The 15,653-nt window shown below is 43.7% G+C and overlaps 1 long non-coding RNA gene across 4 annotated transcripts; it reads left to right on the plus strand.

The window, feature by feature from the left end:
- The first annotated feature begins 2,024 nt into the window (after positions 1–2,024).
- LOC126763979 (uncharacterized) lies at positions 2,025–4,060 on the plus strand. Of its 4 annotated transcripts, none has more exons than XR_007667725.1 (3): positions 2,130–3,385; positions 3,439–3,544; positions 3,665–4,060. It is a non-coding gene; the product is annotated as an uncharacterized LOC126763979 (long non-coding RNA). The 4 variants fall into 4 exon arrangements; XR_007667724.1 differs by having other exon boundaries at positions 2,131–3,544; positions 3,665–3,841; positions 3,913–4,060; XR_007667726.1 differs by having other exon boundaries at positions 2,025–3,589.
- Positions 4,061–15,653: the final 11,593 nt, after the last annotated feature.

Below are 15,653 nucleotides of genomic sequence, written 5' to 3' on the forward strand. Positions count from 1 at the left end.
TAATAGGCCACTTTAATAGTAATTTTCCTCCACAGATAAGCGCCATAGTGCGCAATAGTATGCAAAATTTCAACCGAAATCCCAATGGTCGTAGATACGACAGTTATTTTAAAATACTGGCTTTAGGCGTATACTTCTTATCACCTTTAGCTTACAGACACCTTAAGCCAATCCTTAGGTTTCCGGATGAGAGAACTCTGGACGAGTTTGTTTCGGAATGGCCCCGCGATCCAGGATTTAATGGCAGTAGTATTAGATGTTTAGAGTTAAGAAGTCGGGGATTTAGTCAGGAACAAAAATTCGTGTCTATTTTGTGTGACGAAATGGCACTTAAGAGTATTTACCTAAATTTGATAAAATTGTAGGAGTTGAGGATTACGGCGATGAAAATCGCATATGTAGAATAGGTAATAGTGCGATGACTCTGATGGTCCAAGGTATTGGTGGAACACCTTGGTCTCACCCCCTATCGTATTTTATTGTCCATGGTTCCTGTAAAGGTGATGTAGCCAAAAAATATATTTTTGGGGCCATTACCCAGCTACAAAAGATAGGTCTTAATCCATGCCATTTTGTTTGTGATCAGGGTTCTAACTTTCTCAATTTAGCTAGAGTCTTAGGGGTTTGCACAGAGCGCCCATCCTTCAATGTAAATGGCAAAGAGGTGTTTTTTTTAATGATTGTCCCCACCTTTTAAAAAATACCAGAAATTGTCTCGAAAACTGTAAAAATAAAGTATGTTTGAAATCGCGTCCGATAAGTTGGTCCGATATAGTGCACATCTTTCAACTATCTTATGGGTTGGATCCTTAACATAAATAGTTTAAAACGATTGTGGCGATTCTTGTCACGCTCAGGTTTTCAACATGTACAGACGAGATGATTATGTCAGGACAACCTTGAAAATTATTTTGGACAAATCAGAAGGGGCGGTGGCAGATGTGTAAGGATAACTCCTTATATGTTCTGCAATTTGTTTAAAAAATCATGGGGGTTGCGTTACGCCAACTTGGTAACCAACGGAAGCTGCGAACCGACAGCTCCCAACGAAAGCTTTTCTCCTAACATTTCGAATGATATAAGAGAAAGTGTGTGTAATGACCGTTTAGTGCAGGACTTATCGTGGCAAGAGTTCCAGGGACTTCCACGACCTGAACATTCATTCAATAGGCTAGGATTAGACAGCAACTTCGAGGTAGATGATGTTGAGGTAGATTTTTTTAGAGACAATGCATTTGCATATGTTAGTGGCTATTTTTATTTAAAAATATTTAGGGCACACACTTGCTCTCAACCCTTACCTTATTTAGGAGATGAGTTTTCAGTCGAATACCTCTTTACGCAAGAAAGGCAAATTGACAGATGCAATTTAATTAAGCCGCCTCAAGGATTTTTAGATTACTTAAAAGAAATAGAAATAATTTTTGTTAGGGAATTTTATTGCGTTTGTCACAGGATAGGCGTAGGGCAGTTATTATTCGATAAAATGAAGCATGTCAGCCCTTTTAAATGTTGTAGTAAAAGCGACAGTAATGCTAATCTAGCACTATATATTAGGATTCGTATATTTTTCGCCCTTAAGTTTTTCAATAGGAACCTTAGTAGACCTCACTATAAAACAAATATATTATGTGTTTCATATATGTAGGATTTTTTGAAAAAAATAGCTTCAAAATTGGCACATAAATATAATATTTTCGAGACAATTTTATATCCTAATTTTTCTTCAGCTTCTTGTTTCGTCTTTTTAATTATATTTTGTTATTTAAAACTGGGTTCTGGGAAACTTTGGCATTGTGTATATGTATATTTCTGTAAATATTATTTTAAGTTATATTAATTAAGTATATATCTTCAATTTGTGATATTTTTAAATGAATTGTTTGGTTTTTCTGTTTTTTTATTACATTAATTTGTTACATTATGAATTGTTTTGTTTTTGTGTTCATTTATTATTTTAAATTGTTACATTAATTATAAGAAATGTATTTATTTATCTACATATTAGTACTATGTAGCATACATATTGTGATATTTTTTATGAATTGTTTTCGTTTCTGATGTTTATATATATTCTTTTTATTTGTTAACTATGTATTTATTTTTAATAATATATATTATGTTGTATATGGGTGATATAGGCCTACTGGGGAACCGAGCACCCAAAAATAATATCGGTAACGTGCTATTTGCATACCTCAGTGGTAGTGTGGAAATTGCAAAATGTCCAAAAGTAGTTTATAAAATGCCCAATCTAATATTTTTCACCAGTGGCATCATTGGCAAATGTTATAAAAAATGCGAGTTTTGACAGCTCTCTCTCAATTCAAAGTGTAAACACAATGGCTATGACAGACTGCAAACTACATCTGTCAAATATTAAAATACACACGTTCTTATGGGCAGTGTTATTTTGACAGCTGCACGACTACACAACTGCAGGCCGACAGTTGTCGTTCTCGCTAACTTCAATATCCTCCTATTTTTGCCAACGACAGTAGGACGACAGTAGAGTTGACAGTAGAATGGAAGATAGAAAGAGGAGGTAGAGTGGTGATGCCACTAATATGTAAAATGTAAAATGATTCACAGCTCTAACAAACTTGATGTTATTTTACAAATAAAAGCATAAAATAGCTATATTATAGCTCTATTATATCATTTGTAATAACAATTGATAATTTAAAGCAAAAATATTGACCTATTTACTTATTTTTTGCATAAAAAATTTCACTTTGAACAAAATATTAAAATTTCATTGAAGTGAAAGGTATTAGTATGGCCACAACGAAATTGTGTACATACAAAATGGACAACTGCGTTGTTTTGTGTACATGCCGGCCATTGTGTTGTAGTTGCTTCTCAAAATGTACATGTAGTAAGATGAACAACGACGTTTTCAGTTCACTGTCGTGCCGCTGCAGTCTGTCGTAGCCATTGTGTTTACACTTTCAAAGAGTCTCGTATCATATTATCCATGCTGTTGTCTGTCAGGGCTATAAGATGTGTGAATGCATTGGTAGTGTCTTTGCCAGAATACGGTCCAACAACATCATGGTTGTAACATTGGGGATGTTCGAGTCTCAATCACTGCGGCAGTATAGCAAGGCATCATATTCGACGCAAAAATTTTGCAATATAAGTATCAGCTGAGTATCTGCAGAAAAACAACACTGTCGCAATATTGCTGCAGTTATTTGCTTGCTCGAACATCCCCATTATGTTAATTGTTCGTTTAATGGCCATGTATAAATAAAGAACAGTTTTTCCAGTCACTTCAATCCAGACCAAAAAATATATCACTAAATGTTGAGTGAACACTTTGACCAATAAATGGACTAATTTTTAGTACAGCATTTGCGGACGAGCAATTAGCTGCTGTAGTGTAATGTTCCCGAAAATTGTTTAACATACATATTTTCAAGTGTTTGTCTTTAGTTCACGAACGCGGAGGCTTTTAAGACATTAATGGGTGTGAATGGTACAAATAGTCAGGGCATTGCGACGAATCCGTTGGCGGAATGGGTGTAAAAAGTGAGCGAAGGTAATAAGACAATACTTGATGAAATTTACAATAAAGTGGTAGAATGTAAGTTAACAACAATTAGTTAATATTTAATTATCATATTATTATTTGAAACGTAAACATATGTATTCATTAAAGCCGCGGGTGAATTTTTCAACGCTGGGAGTGCTGGACTTTATCTACTTCAAAGCAAGATTAACCACAGTCGTGTACCAAACGCTCACTCGACATGGCCTTATTCAAACGACACAGTAGTTGTGTTGAAAGCGGTAGCACCTATACAAGTTGGTGTAGAAATTTACATATCTTACTTGGGTGAGTGCCAGCTGGAGTGTACAAACTTAAATAGTATTGTATAGTAATTATAATATTTATTTTTAATGTAGATACTTTAACAAATACAAACAAAATTTAATTCTTTCTCTTCATTTTCGATATTTGCAAATTTCGGAGGAAAAATCTCCAGTCCGACCCAATCACTATTATTATTATATTTAAATTACTCAATACTAATAAACAGTATAACAATAAGAACTATTTATATGTAAGCTTTTTACCAAAAAATAATGTTAATATAGTAAATACCATAAATGTATCTAAAAAATTTATTGTAAAAGAAACTTCAGTTTGTGATATACATATGTATATACATAAGTATGAATATCTAAAAAGTAATATTTAAAATCTAATCCTAAATAATTACTGGAAATTTGTAAAAATAGAAAGAAAAAATATAACTGTTATGTACAAACATGTAAACTTCAAAAAAGAATTAAATGAAAAGAAATAAAATAAAAATTTCAATTGTTTTATTTATAAGGAAAAAGTTAACTAGTCGGCAGTTTTGACCAATGAATAACCAAACAAATAGCGCATAGCAAGTGTCGCGATGACCGTTGCACCAGTTTTCTGTGACCAATGAATAACGAAACAAATGACCTATCGACCAGTTTTGTGCAACACACGGGTGACCATAACAATAAATAAACAAACTATTTTCAGTAAAAGATGGCTCAAACAGATGCGCAAAATCAATGAGGGAGAACGAGGAAGCTAATCACACCGACGTGTAGTGAAAGAAGAGGAATTATTACTTTTTCCCAAGGCTAAATATAACCTAACATATAACGAAGGCATTAATTACTGATAACGTATCGAAGGTCGGTTACTTAACTTTGAATCCAAATCAACGGTTTGCTTAAGAAACATTTATTAAAATGTAAGTATTTAATAAAATAAAAGAAAAATAAAAACATGCCTATGTATGTGAACGTTTTTCTTAGAACTTTAGATTTAGCACGCAATTTCTCAAAAGGCGATAAAGTGGGTGTTGAGGAAAAGTGGAAGGAGCTAGCCATCAGAAAGACGTTAATGGATAGAAAAAAGTAAGTGGTATTTGATAGAATATTAATATGAATGAATTTTAAGTTGTAAGCAACAGTTGGTGGACCAATAAGCATATCCTCTCAAAGCCACGATCCTCGATTACCAGCTTCTTATTGCGTAAGATATTATTTTGCACTACTCATACTGAATACAAAAGCATCATGGCTTGCGCCGGGGCGCGAATGGTAGGCACCTTGCCGTGGTGCAGGGGCTTAAGTCGCAAGGCATACTCGGCATCCCAACTGGTGTGGGTGGCAGGATGTGGGGTACCGCATGCGTGCGGCAACCAAGAAGTACCACCTCCTAATCCAGGGTTGTCTACCACCAAAAGGTCGCCCGGGTTGGCAAGATGACCCTCGCAGAAAGGGTAGGAGTGGTGCCAGCCTAAAATGGTACCTAACGTACCTCCAGGAGGGTAGAACTCCTGAGGAAGCTGAAAAAATAGCGAGGAACAGGGTCAGAGGCAACAGTGCCTCCCCGGATCCAGCAGTAAGAGGAGCAGCGGGGCTCGGAGTGGCGGGCCAGACAACTCAAATCCAATTGCTAGGACTGGAAACGTAAAGACGACGCCTCCGGCATCCAAACCCAATAGCAGACAGATTACGCCACAGGAGCCACCAAACTCCAAGAGAGAACGGGGCAACTATACCCAGATAGCAGGAGGCCAACTCTCCGCACCGAATCCTCATCGGGCAGCTGAGGGACAGCGCAGATATGCGGATGCATTAAAAGGGATACGGATGGCTGTGCTGCCTCTGACCTACCCGGCGGAGACTCGGGGAGCGGAGGAGCTTACCGCTCTACAAGATCTCCTCATGGAAGAGATGTATAGGACCCGCTAGCCTTCTAGGGAGTTTACTTCAAAGGCGGATTCATACAGGTCGACTGCAAGGATGAAGCAAGCGTCAGCTGGCTACGGGAAGGCCCCATTTTATGCGTGAAGAGGGGAGATGACTTTCCGATCATGCACTGCATGACCCTACTCCTCCCAAGATGTGAGGGAAAACCATACGAAATCAATACCTCGGACTGGCGAGTGGTCGACAGCAAAGTGGAGGGTTCCGGATGGAGGTTGAACTTGTGTGTGGACGACGAGTCCTATAAGTTCTTCCGTAAGGAGGGCTTCCGTCTGAGCTGTCGGCTTAGCACGCTAGTCATGAGGCCCTACAAGGCGAAGGGGCCGATGTTGGAAGAGGGGGTGCAACCCTCTACGCAAGAGCTTCTAGAGGGACTTCAGGTTCTGGACGGTATTACGAGGGACGGGGCAGATGAGGACCAGTTCCACATTGAACCGATCCTATTGTGCTCGCAGGAATGGAGGTTGCCCAGGTGAACCTGCATCACGCGGCGTCAGCATCCACTGTAATCGTGAGCAGGCTCTCGGCGAATAACCTGAGCATCCTGTTAATACAGGAGCCATGGGTCCACAGAGGAGAGGTCATGGGCCTCAACTTGGACTGCAATAAGATAATCATTCGTTAGTTGACTGTCGACGCGGATAGACGTGCGTGCGCATCGTTGCGATATTTTAATAGTGTTTTTTCGGCGATTTTCTTTTGTGCGGTCGTTTGTTTACGCAGTTTAGCTGGCACCGTTATTGCCTGGTGCGTGTGCGTAGCGTTCGGTAAAATTGTTTGTGCGATCGTGGGTAGTGAGGGTTAGTGACCGCGAGTGTTTTGTGCATTTTTGTGTACAAAATCGTCGTGACATAGGGGTAAGTAATTTTATTATTACTAAGTAATATACGGACAACGTGGTCATCTACATTGTTATTATTGGCGGAAGCTTCGCACGGTTCAAGTGAAGCACCGTGTTGTTGGCATTATTGCTGACTGGACTACCTGACAGTAGTTCTGTGCTGAGCATCTGGCGTTTAGTTGGCTCAGTGTTAGAAGGATTTGGACAGGATTGCCCAAAGGGTGCAAGCATCTGTCCAGCGTGTGAGATTGCGACTCCTGCGAGGACCAACGGTCGTATCAGCGAACCGTTTAGCCCACGGTGCGATTCGGCTCAGCGCCACATCGGTCGACTCCGGACCGTTACGGGGACATTATCCAGCTGGGGGCCAATTGAGTGGCCTTAATCCGACCACTGGTAGGGGTTGTGAGCTGTGCTACGGCGAGCACGCGATAATCGACCGCTTGGGTGGTCGTTTTTACTAAGCGGGCTTGCGCGTGAGTCGCACTTTTCAGCGCGTTGAGACGGCACCACCTGGAGAGCAGCTGCTCCAGAGTCTTTCTGTTCGAGAGTCTGCACTAGTGGTACGCGAGATGCCTCCCGAACGGAAGAGAAGGTTGAAGACCCTCGCAGGAAGCGGAGAATCCGCCACTTCTACGGTGGTGGATGATTCCACGTCGGGTGGCGAAGGGGAAGCGACGAGAGCGTTAAGGTCCCCACCGCGGAGTAAGGCGCCTTTGGGGTCGCCGCGTCATGAGGGCGGAAGCGAGGGAGGGAGTGAGAGTTGTGGTGGGAGTGCTAATGACGCCACCACCGAAAAAGCGGTTGCGCGTATGGGGTCGCCGCGTAATGTGTGCGGGGATGAGGGAGGGAGCGGTAGTTGTGGCGGGAGTGCCAGTGTGGCCACCACTGAGAAAGCGGTGGTCCAACAGTCTAAAACGGTTGGTAAAGAAACGGTCGTCGGGCGCGCTAAAGAGGTCGGCAGGAAAGGGGGAGATTATGGCGGGATATTTCGCGGGGAGCGGTTGTTGTTGGGGGTGGGGCAGTCAGCCATATGGTGGCTGCCAAGAGGATAACGGGGGCATTGAATGAGCTGGTATTCGATGCGTAAAATTTTTGATGCAGGGACCTCTAAGGAAGTTATAAAGAAGGTGGTCAAAGAGGTGGGTCCCTCATTTGGTGTGAGGGTCCACGAAGTTAGACCAATTAAGGGTGGTGGGGCGGTTATTCGCACTCCCTCTGTTCTAGAGAGAGAGAGAGTGGCGAATAACAAAAAATTCGAGGAGGTGGGGTTGGACGTGACTGTCAACCGGAAGTAGGGTCGTCGGGTGGATGAATAATTCATGGAGGAACTACTCCGGCTGGATTTCAGCCCGGCGTCCCAGAGGTCGGACGTAAGGATGGTCAGTCGTCCCTGGAGGGTGCCACTGACGGTAGCACCAATGTCGTCCTGGAGGGTACGGACAAGTTGATTTCCGCCCTCCTGGAGGCAGGTAGGTGCTACATAAAGTGGTTTTATTTCAGAGTGCGACCAGATAGCCCCGTCGCTGGTTGCTTCCGTTGCATGGGATTTGATAACAGGGTGAGTGATTGTAGGGTTAAAGCAGATGTCTGCCGGAGGTGCGGTCAAGAAGACCACAAAGCTGCCGGTTGCGTCAATGCACCACATTGCCGCCACTGTGAGTTTAAGGGTAGACCAGCTGGGCTTCTTATGATGTCAGCTGTCTGCCCTATCTATTGTGGCATTGTTGAGCGCGCCCTCGCCAGACACTGATGGGTGGGATCATCCAGTTAAACTGCCAGGGGTCATATGCCGTAATGTGTGAGTTGGGGGGTTGCATGACTGAGAGTGGGTGTGGTATTGCTCTACTCCAGGAGCCCTACGCCACCAATGGTGTGGTTCGGGGTCTTCCTGGGGGTTTTAAGGTCTTCACTAACCTTAGAGCCAACGCCGCAATAGTTGTGAATAATCCACGCTACGATTGCGTAGTTGTGGATTCTTCGCAACTGGGTATATGTGTTGCTATAGAAAGGGAATTCGGCAGGATGATTGTAGCTAGTTTATATTGTAAATATATAGGACCCCTAGAGCCCTGCCTGGGCTACATGGATAAGCTATTACTACTTGCGAGTAGTAGCCCATTTATCATAGGGCTGGATGCGAATGCCTCGTCCTCGATGTGGTTTAGTAAGGAATCCCGGCATTCGTCTGGATACCAAAGCCACAGTAGAGGTGAGGCATTAAGCGAATGGGTGATGGCTAATAGCCTCCACATTTTGAATGAGCCGAGCGAATGGTATACGTTCGATGAGCCATAATTTGATTCAAATTATGGTTACCCCTCAATCCCCTCCCTCACCTTATGAGAGTCCATTGCGGCGATGGCGTACCACTGGTACTGACTGGAACCAATATGGACTAATGGACAATATGGAATAATTAGGGAAGCGGTATTTAGTATAACGCTTAGAGAATTTGAGGAGTTGGGGAAGGACGAGAAAATCGCTCGTCTATATGAGGAAGTTTGGGGATTAAATGATAGGGTACTTAGGAGGTATGAAAGCTATAAGACTAGAAAAATTAAATGGTGGACGCATGAGTTAACCTTGAAGAGGACTGTCAAGCGATAGAGGCGAAAGTTTCAACGCGCCCGTCGGTCCAATTCGGATAGACTGTCCTAGCTTAGGTATGAATTTAGTTGTGCAGATAGGGAGTATAAGGAAATGTTGGTTAAAACTAAAGACCTCAGGGGTCATTTCTATAGGATCTGCCAGGGTCGTAAGAGGGAGGATGTCACATCTCTTCGCATCGGTGACACTCTGTTATCGTCGTGGAGAGAGTGTGCCTGCCATTCAATTAGATGATGGGGAGTTGGGGTACGCCTTTGGCCTGGTTAGGTCTAAATGGTCCCCAGGTTTTGATGGTTTGAACGGAGAGATGTGCAAAAGCTTATGGAAGTTCATTCCGGAATAACTGGAGGCCATTTATAATAAGTGCGTCTGGGAGGGATACTTTCCATGCGAGTTGAAAAGTGCTAGGGTTGTTCCTCTCCTGAAGTCCCCTGATAAAGTCAGGAGCGATCCTCGATCTAATCGGGGCATCAGTCTTCTTTCAGTACTTGGAAAAGTGCTGGAAAGAGTCATGGTGGAACGGCTTCAGGAGCTAACGCGGGGTATGTGGTCTGATAGGCAGTTTGGGTTCAGGAAAGGACGCAGTATAGAGGATGCGTGGTTTTATGTTCAGAATGTCGTTAGGTAGAATGCCAACAAGTACATCCTCGGCATATTTGTTGACTTCAAGGGGCGTTTGACTACCTATGCTGGGATCGAGTGGTACAACGACTGGAGGAGCTTGGCTGTCCGGAAATTACTTTTAGGCGGAGTTATTTTTTGGACAGAAAGGCCTCTCTTGTCGGCATGAATGGGAGTGTGGAGATTGGAGTGGTTCGTGGCTACCCGCAGTGGTCCATATATTTGGAACCTTATGACGAACACTCTGCTTGGGCAGCTCGAGCCACTCTGTAAGTGTTGTGCATATGCGGACGACCTACTTCTTATGGTCGAAGGTCGCTCGCGGTCTGAACTAGAACGGGCGGGAGGAGATCTCTTAGAGATCGTGAAAACTACGAACACGTAGGTGTGGGGGTGAACATGTCGAGGGAAAAAACGGTGACAATTCTGCAGATTGTGGCCTGTGCCACATATGGAGCCCCTGTATGGTATGTCGCACCGTCTCCACGGATGCGAGGCAGGTTTTGTTAGGTTCACCCCCTCTTGACCTGATTGTCATGCAGCGTGGTGATGCCTTCAGGCTAAGAAGGAGCTGGAGTGTGTCATTGCTGCGGAATGACTGGATTTCCGACGATGATGTCGAGAGGGAAAGATATCTAGGGAGCAAGAGGCTCCTAAATGATAGAGTTAGGTGTAGTTGGCAAGAACGTTGGGACAATAGTCTTAACGGCCGAGTGACGTACGAGTACATTCGGGACGTTGAGTTCGTTGAGGATAACCCAGACTTCAGATTTTGTCTGAGTCTGGGTTTTCTGCTTACGGGGCATGGGCCTCTGAATACATTTTTGCATCAGATGCACCTATCGGATAGGTCGGGGCATTTTTGTGGGGCGGGGGTAGAAAATTGGTCGCATTTAATTGCAAAGTGCCCGAAGTACTCGGACATTAGGGATCTGGGTGGTATGGGGATTAGCTGGACTGATGGACGATTAGATGTTAGTGGTGTGATCTCCACTAGTCAGAATACCGAAGAGTTAGGGTAATTTGCGCGTGAATTATTTAAGCGGCGAAGGCGGGTAGCTGGGATTTAGGGTTAGTTTTTCATGATTGGTGTTTGTATGTGATGTATGTATGGGGTCCAACCCCTGGCCACCAGTTCAGAGCCGTATGGAAGCTCAACTGGTAGTAGCTTCGGCTACGAGGTCTGACCGGAGACTTAATTCTGGTACCACGGGGAGCAGGAGCCCTTGGAGGTAACTCCAACCTGCTCATGCGGACTGGCTCTTCGGGGAGTATCGTGGTGGTTGCGGTTAAAACCCAAATTCGGGAGGAACTGGCTTTGTCTGTTGAATGTGGAGTTGCATTGCAACCGGGTGCCGGACCCAGAGCAGAGGTTTTAGATGGGCCTCGAACCCGAGCAAGGTGGTTAGTGTGTCCATTCCACACTGCCAATTGGTACTGAAAATGCTTGGTATTTTCATGGCGCTGATCAACGCATTAATTTGATTCACTGTGCTTTTGAGCGCCGTAGAGTAAGGCTGTCGTAAGCAGGTTAAACACACCGGACATTGCAACAAGGTAATATCGGATCTCTCCAGTTTGAGATCCTGAGCCAGTATAGTAGTTAGTAGGAATATTAATCACTTTTGCATTTCAGAATTCCTACCACAGGATCTGGCCGCTGTGCAGGCCAGAGACAACGAAGGTGCGGACTTCGTCCTGGCAGCGGCCTATTTTCCAGGAGACATGCATACTGCGCCCCCCGAGGCTGTGCAGGGCCTGGTGAATTACTGCAGGAGGAACAAACTGCCCCTGGTCTTGGGGTGTGATGCGAACGCGCACCACACTGAATGGGGGAGTACAGACTGTAATGCACGAGGTGAGTATCTCCTTAAACTTATTATTAGTAATAATCTAAGTATTGAGAATGTGGGGTGCGAACCTACATTCGTCACAAGTAAGAGGAGGGAAGTGCTGGACATCACCCTGAGTAACGGACTCATGTCGGGGGTGGTCTCGCAGTGGAGGGTGTCGTCAGAACCTTCACTGTCAGATCAAAGGATCTTGAGATTCGAGCTAGGGGTGAAGGTCAAGAAAACTCTCGGAACTCAAATCAAAAGTACGTAAGCTCTTCAACAAAGCCAAGCGTACTGGGAACTGGGAAGAGTATAGAAGCTACTTAACTGCCTATAATAAGGAGGTTAGGTCTGCAAAGCAGGAGAGTTTTAGAAATTTCTGTGAAAACGTCTCTTCTACACCAGAGGAAGCAAGACTGCACAAAGCTCTAGCTAGGGGGAAGACGAACACAGATCTAGCGATCAAAAAATTTTACGGTACTTATACGATCAATGCGGAGGAGAGAGCTACAACACTCTTGCGAGCGCATTTCCCGGAGACAGATGAGGAAAACCAGTGTCTACCTGTCGCAGAGCATAAGCCGTCTCGCCTAGATTGGGTAGGCGCAAGGAAACTGTTCACTGCGGACTCAGTCAGGTGGGCTATGGTCTCGCTCCCCAAATTCAAGTCTCCGGGAGCGGACGACATCTTTCCAGCACTTCTGCAACAAGGAGAGCAGGCTCTACTGCCATACCTTGTTCAGCTGATGAGAGATAGCCTGGCGCTGGCGTATATCCCTCAACCATGGATGACAGCAAAAGTGATCTTTATACCGAAAGTGGGAAGGAAGGACTACCCACTGGCTAAATCCCTTAGACCGATTAGTCTAACTTCCTTCCTACTAAAGAGTATGGAAAAGATCTTGGACCACGAAATAAGGTCCAAGGCTCTGATAATGTCACCCCTGCATGCTTACAGAGCAGGCAGATGGACAAACACTGCTCTGTACTAGCTAACCTCAGGGATACAGAGTTCGCTGGAAACTGGGAGGTAACGTTATGCGCCTTCTTAGACATCAGCAGCAAGGCCGAATGGAGCAACTTCGCTATCGAGCTATTGCTAAAGGACGGAACAATCAGGTGACACACCGACGGCTCGAAAACATCGTAGGGAATTGGCGCAGGGGTCGCAGGACCACGTACAAAACTCTCCATACCTATGGGTAGGTTTCTGAGCATATTCCAAGCAGAGGTATTTGCTATAAGTCGTTGCGTAAAGTTAAACCTCCAACGCAACTATCGCAATGAACGTATAGCCATACTAAGCGATAGCCAAGCGGAACTCAAAGCGATCTCTTCTTAAAATCACTATTGGTGCAGGAGTGTATAGAACGACTGAAGAGTCTATCTGAATGTAACCATGTGCACCTTATTTGGGTTCCAGATCACAGAAGTATAGCCGGGAATGAACTGGCTGATGAGCTTGTCCGCTCTGCAGCATCTATCAACAGTTGGTCTCCACACCATAAAGAGCTGCTCCGTAATGATGAAACAGTGAGAGAGGGATTGGCAACAACTCCCAGGCATGCGTCAAGTAAAATTGCTAATGAATGGTTACAACCTCAAAAGATTTAAATATGTAATCAAGGGAAAAACTCAGGCTATTAGTCGCCTTCTACACTGGCCATCGCAAGCTCAAGAGGCACTTATTTAACATGGGCCTGCTGCGGCGGCACGTTGTCCTCGTGGACGAGAACAAGGTCGTTGAGCTGCAAATTGCGTTTGGAGAGCAGCCACTTGTTGCGCTCCTGAAGGCCCGTCAGGTATACTTTGGACCAGTGTCGCCAGAACTGTTGCTTGAGACAGCAAACAAGTTGCCATCTCTCACAACAACGAACTGGGTGCACTGGCTCCTTCTCTGGGGGTATTGCTCGCAGGGAGAATCCTATTAGTAGATGCGCTAGTGGTAACGCCTCTCCGTCGTTGGGGTCTTGGTACTAAGGGGAGAGAGTTGAGGATGGCCTCCACTTTGGCCAACAGTGTTGCTGGCTCCTCTGCTGTGAGTAGCGCGTTGCCGGTTACGCGAACGATGTGGCGTTTGGCGGACTTCACCGCGGCTTTCAATAATCCGTCGAAGTGCGGCACCCTTGGTGGTATAAAGATGAAGCTGCACCCTTCGTCTGCTGCGAATCTCTTTAATTCTGGACCCATTGCTAGAAACACCTCCTTCAGTTCGTGCAGCTTGCGATCGGCGCTGACGAAGTTAGTGGCGTTGTCGCTGAATATCTTCGTCGGCATCCCTCGGCGTCCAATGAACCTTTTTAGGGCAAAATAAATGAATTAGAAGATAGGTCTGAAACTAATTCTAAATGTACTGCTTTGGAAGTAAAGCAAACGAAAACTGCAATATACGCGGGTGGTCGACCGCGTATTTTTAGAGATGAGTACATCGGACCACAAAAATCTACGCCACATATAACAAAAAGCCGTAGTGCTCGAAGTCTTTCGACTGACAAATTTCCCATTATTTGGTTTTGCAACTTCGGCTACTGCAAGCTTCTCGGGCATTAAATAGCCATATGCGTTCTCGAAGAAGTGCACCAACATTTTAGTCCCAGCGTGATGATTTCGAATGGGCAGGAACCGTAAATATTATGTAACGAAGTGCGAACTTTTATTTAGTAAAAGCGAAAATTTGGCATCGTATGGGAGAGGTGCATTTAATAGGCGACTTCCTGCTCGGATTAATTTGAACGACAGCGTTATATCCGAGTACTCATGCAAAAACGGGCTGAGTTCTTGCAAGTTTGCGGGTAGGGTGGTAACTTAATGCAATTTTTTAATAACATCCGAAAATTCTGAATGTTGGACCACTCGTTGTGCCATTTTTAGAAAACTCAAGTTTAGCTCTTCTGAAGTCAGATCCTATCCCATAGAGGCTTTTGGTGGTCGTCTGATCCATCGAAATTAGTGTAAATTAGTGTAAATGTATTTTTCTTCTTCTCTAATGCTTCGTTTTCTGGTGAGAGCTGGAAGTGGCTATTAATTGGCCATAATGCAGGGTCTTCTAGGAGGAACTGTGGGCCGCCAAACCATATCGAATTATTCAATTCGTCCATGTTACAACCCCGAGACACTTGATCCGCAGGGTTTTGTTTTGTTGGCACATGCCCCCAATGTACTTTGTCAGTCAACTCTTGGATTTCGGACACTCTGTTTGCGACGAAGGTTTGTAGAGAGGATGGATGTGTTTTAATCTAATGTAAAACGATTTCACAGTCTGTCCAAAATGTAATATTTTCGAAATGTCGATTCAACATAGGCGCAACTCTTGACCATAATTTATAAGGAAGATGCGCCTCCGAGAGCTCGAGACGCGGGAGAGACTTGGTCTTCAGCTGAGCCAGTCCATTTTTTGTTGCTTCCCATGACTCATGCTGCTGGTAGCTGGGGTACAAAACTATATATGCGTATTGAGCAATGGCAACATTGTTCAAATCATGGATAATATGATACGAGACCAAGAATGATAGAAACAAGATTGCGCAATGACGAGTTCAAATTTTGTTCGTTCTGCTTATCTACGTCACGGTTGACCAACTTACAATCAGCTGATTTTCAGTTGGTTGTTTTTCTTTGCAATACGAAGCAGTTTTGTATTGCAGGCATACAAAATCATGAATATCATCAAATTTAACATCAATATAAGTGAGTATTAATAAAAGATATCAATATAAGTGAATATTTTATAGTGAACATTTACAAATATTCATTTAATTGAATTTTCATTGTATTATTTAAAAAGAGACAATCTTTGCTGTGTTTGTTTCAACCATATACATTTATGTAAATAAAAAGATTGAATATTTTGAAACCAAGTATCAATTTATTGTTTTATTTAATTTTCTTTTTTTACCAAACATATGTTCAATTATGTTTTTATTTAAGGAACGAATCCTAAAATACATTCTAGCTCTGAAAAATAATTATTTTATTTT

This window comes from Bactrocera neohumeralis, unplaced genomic scaffold, assembly GCF_024586455.1.
Source record: "Bactrocera neohumeralis isolate Rockhampton unplaced genomic scaffold, APGP_CSIRO_Bneo_wtdbg2-racon-allhic-juicebox.fasta_v2 cluster09, whole genome shotgun sequence".
NCBI lineage: Eukaryota > Metazoa > Arthropoda > Insecta > Diptera > Tephritidae > Bactrocera > Bactrocera neohumeralis.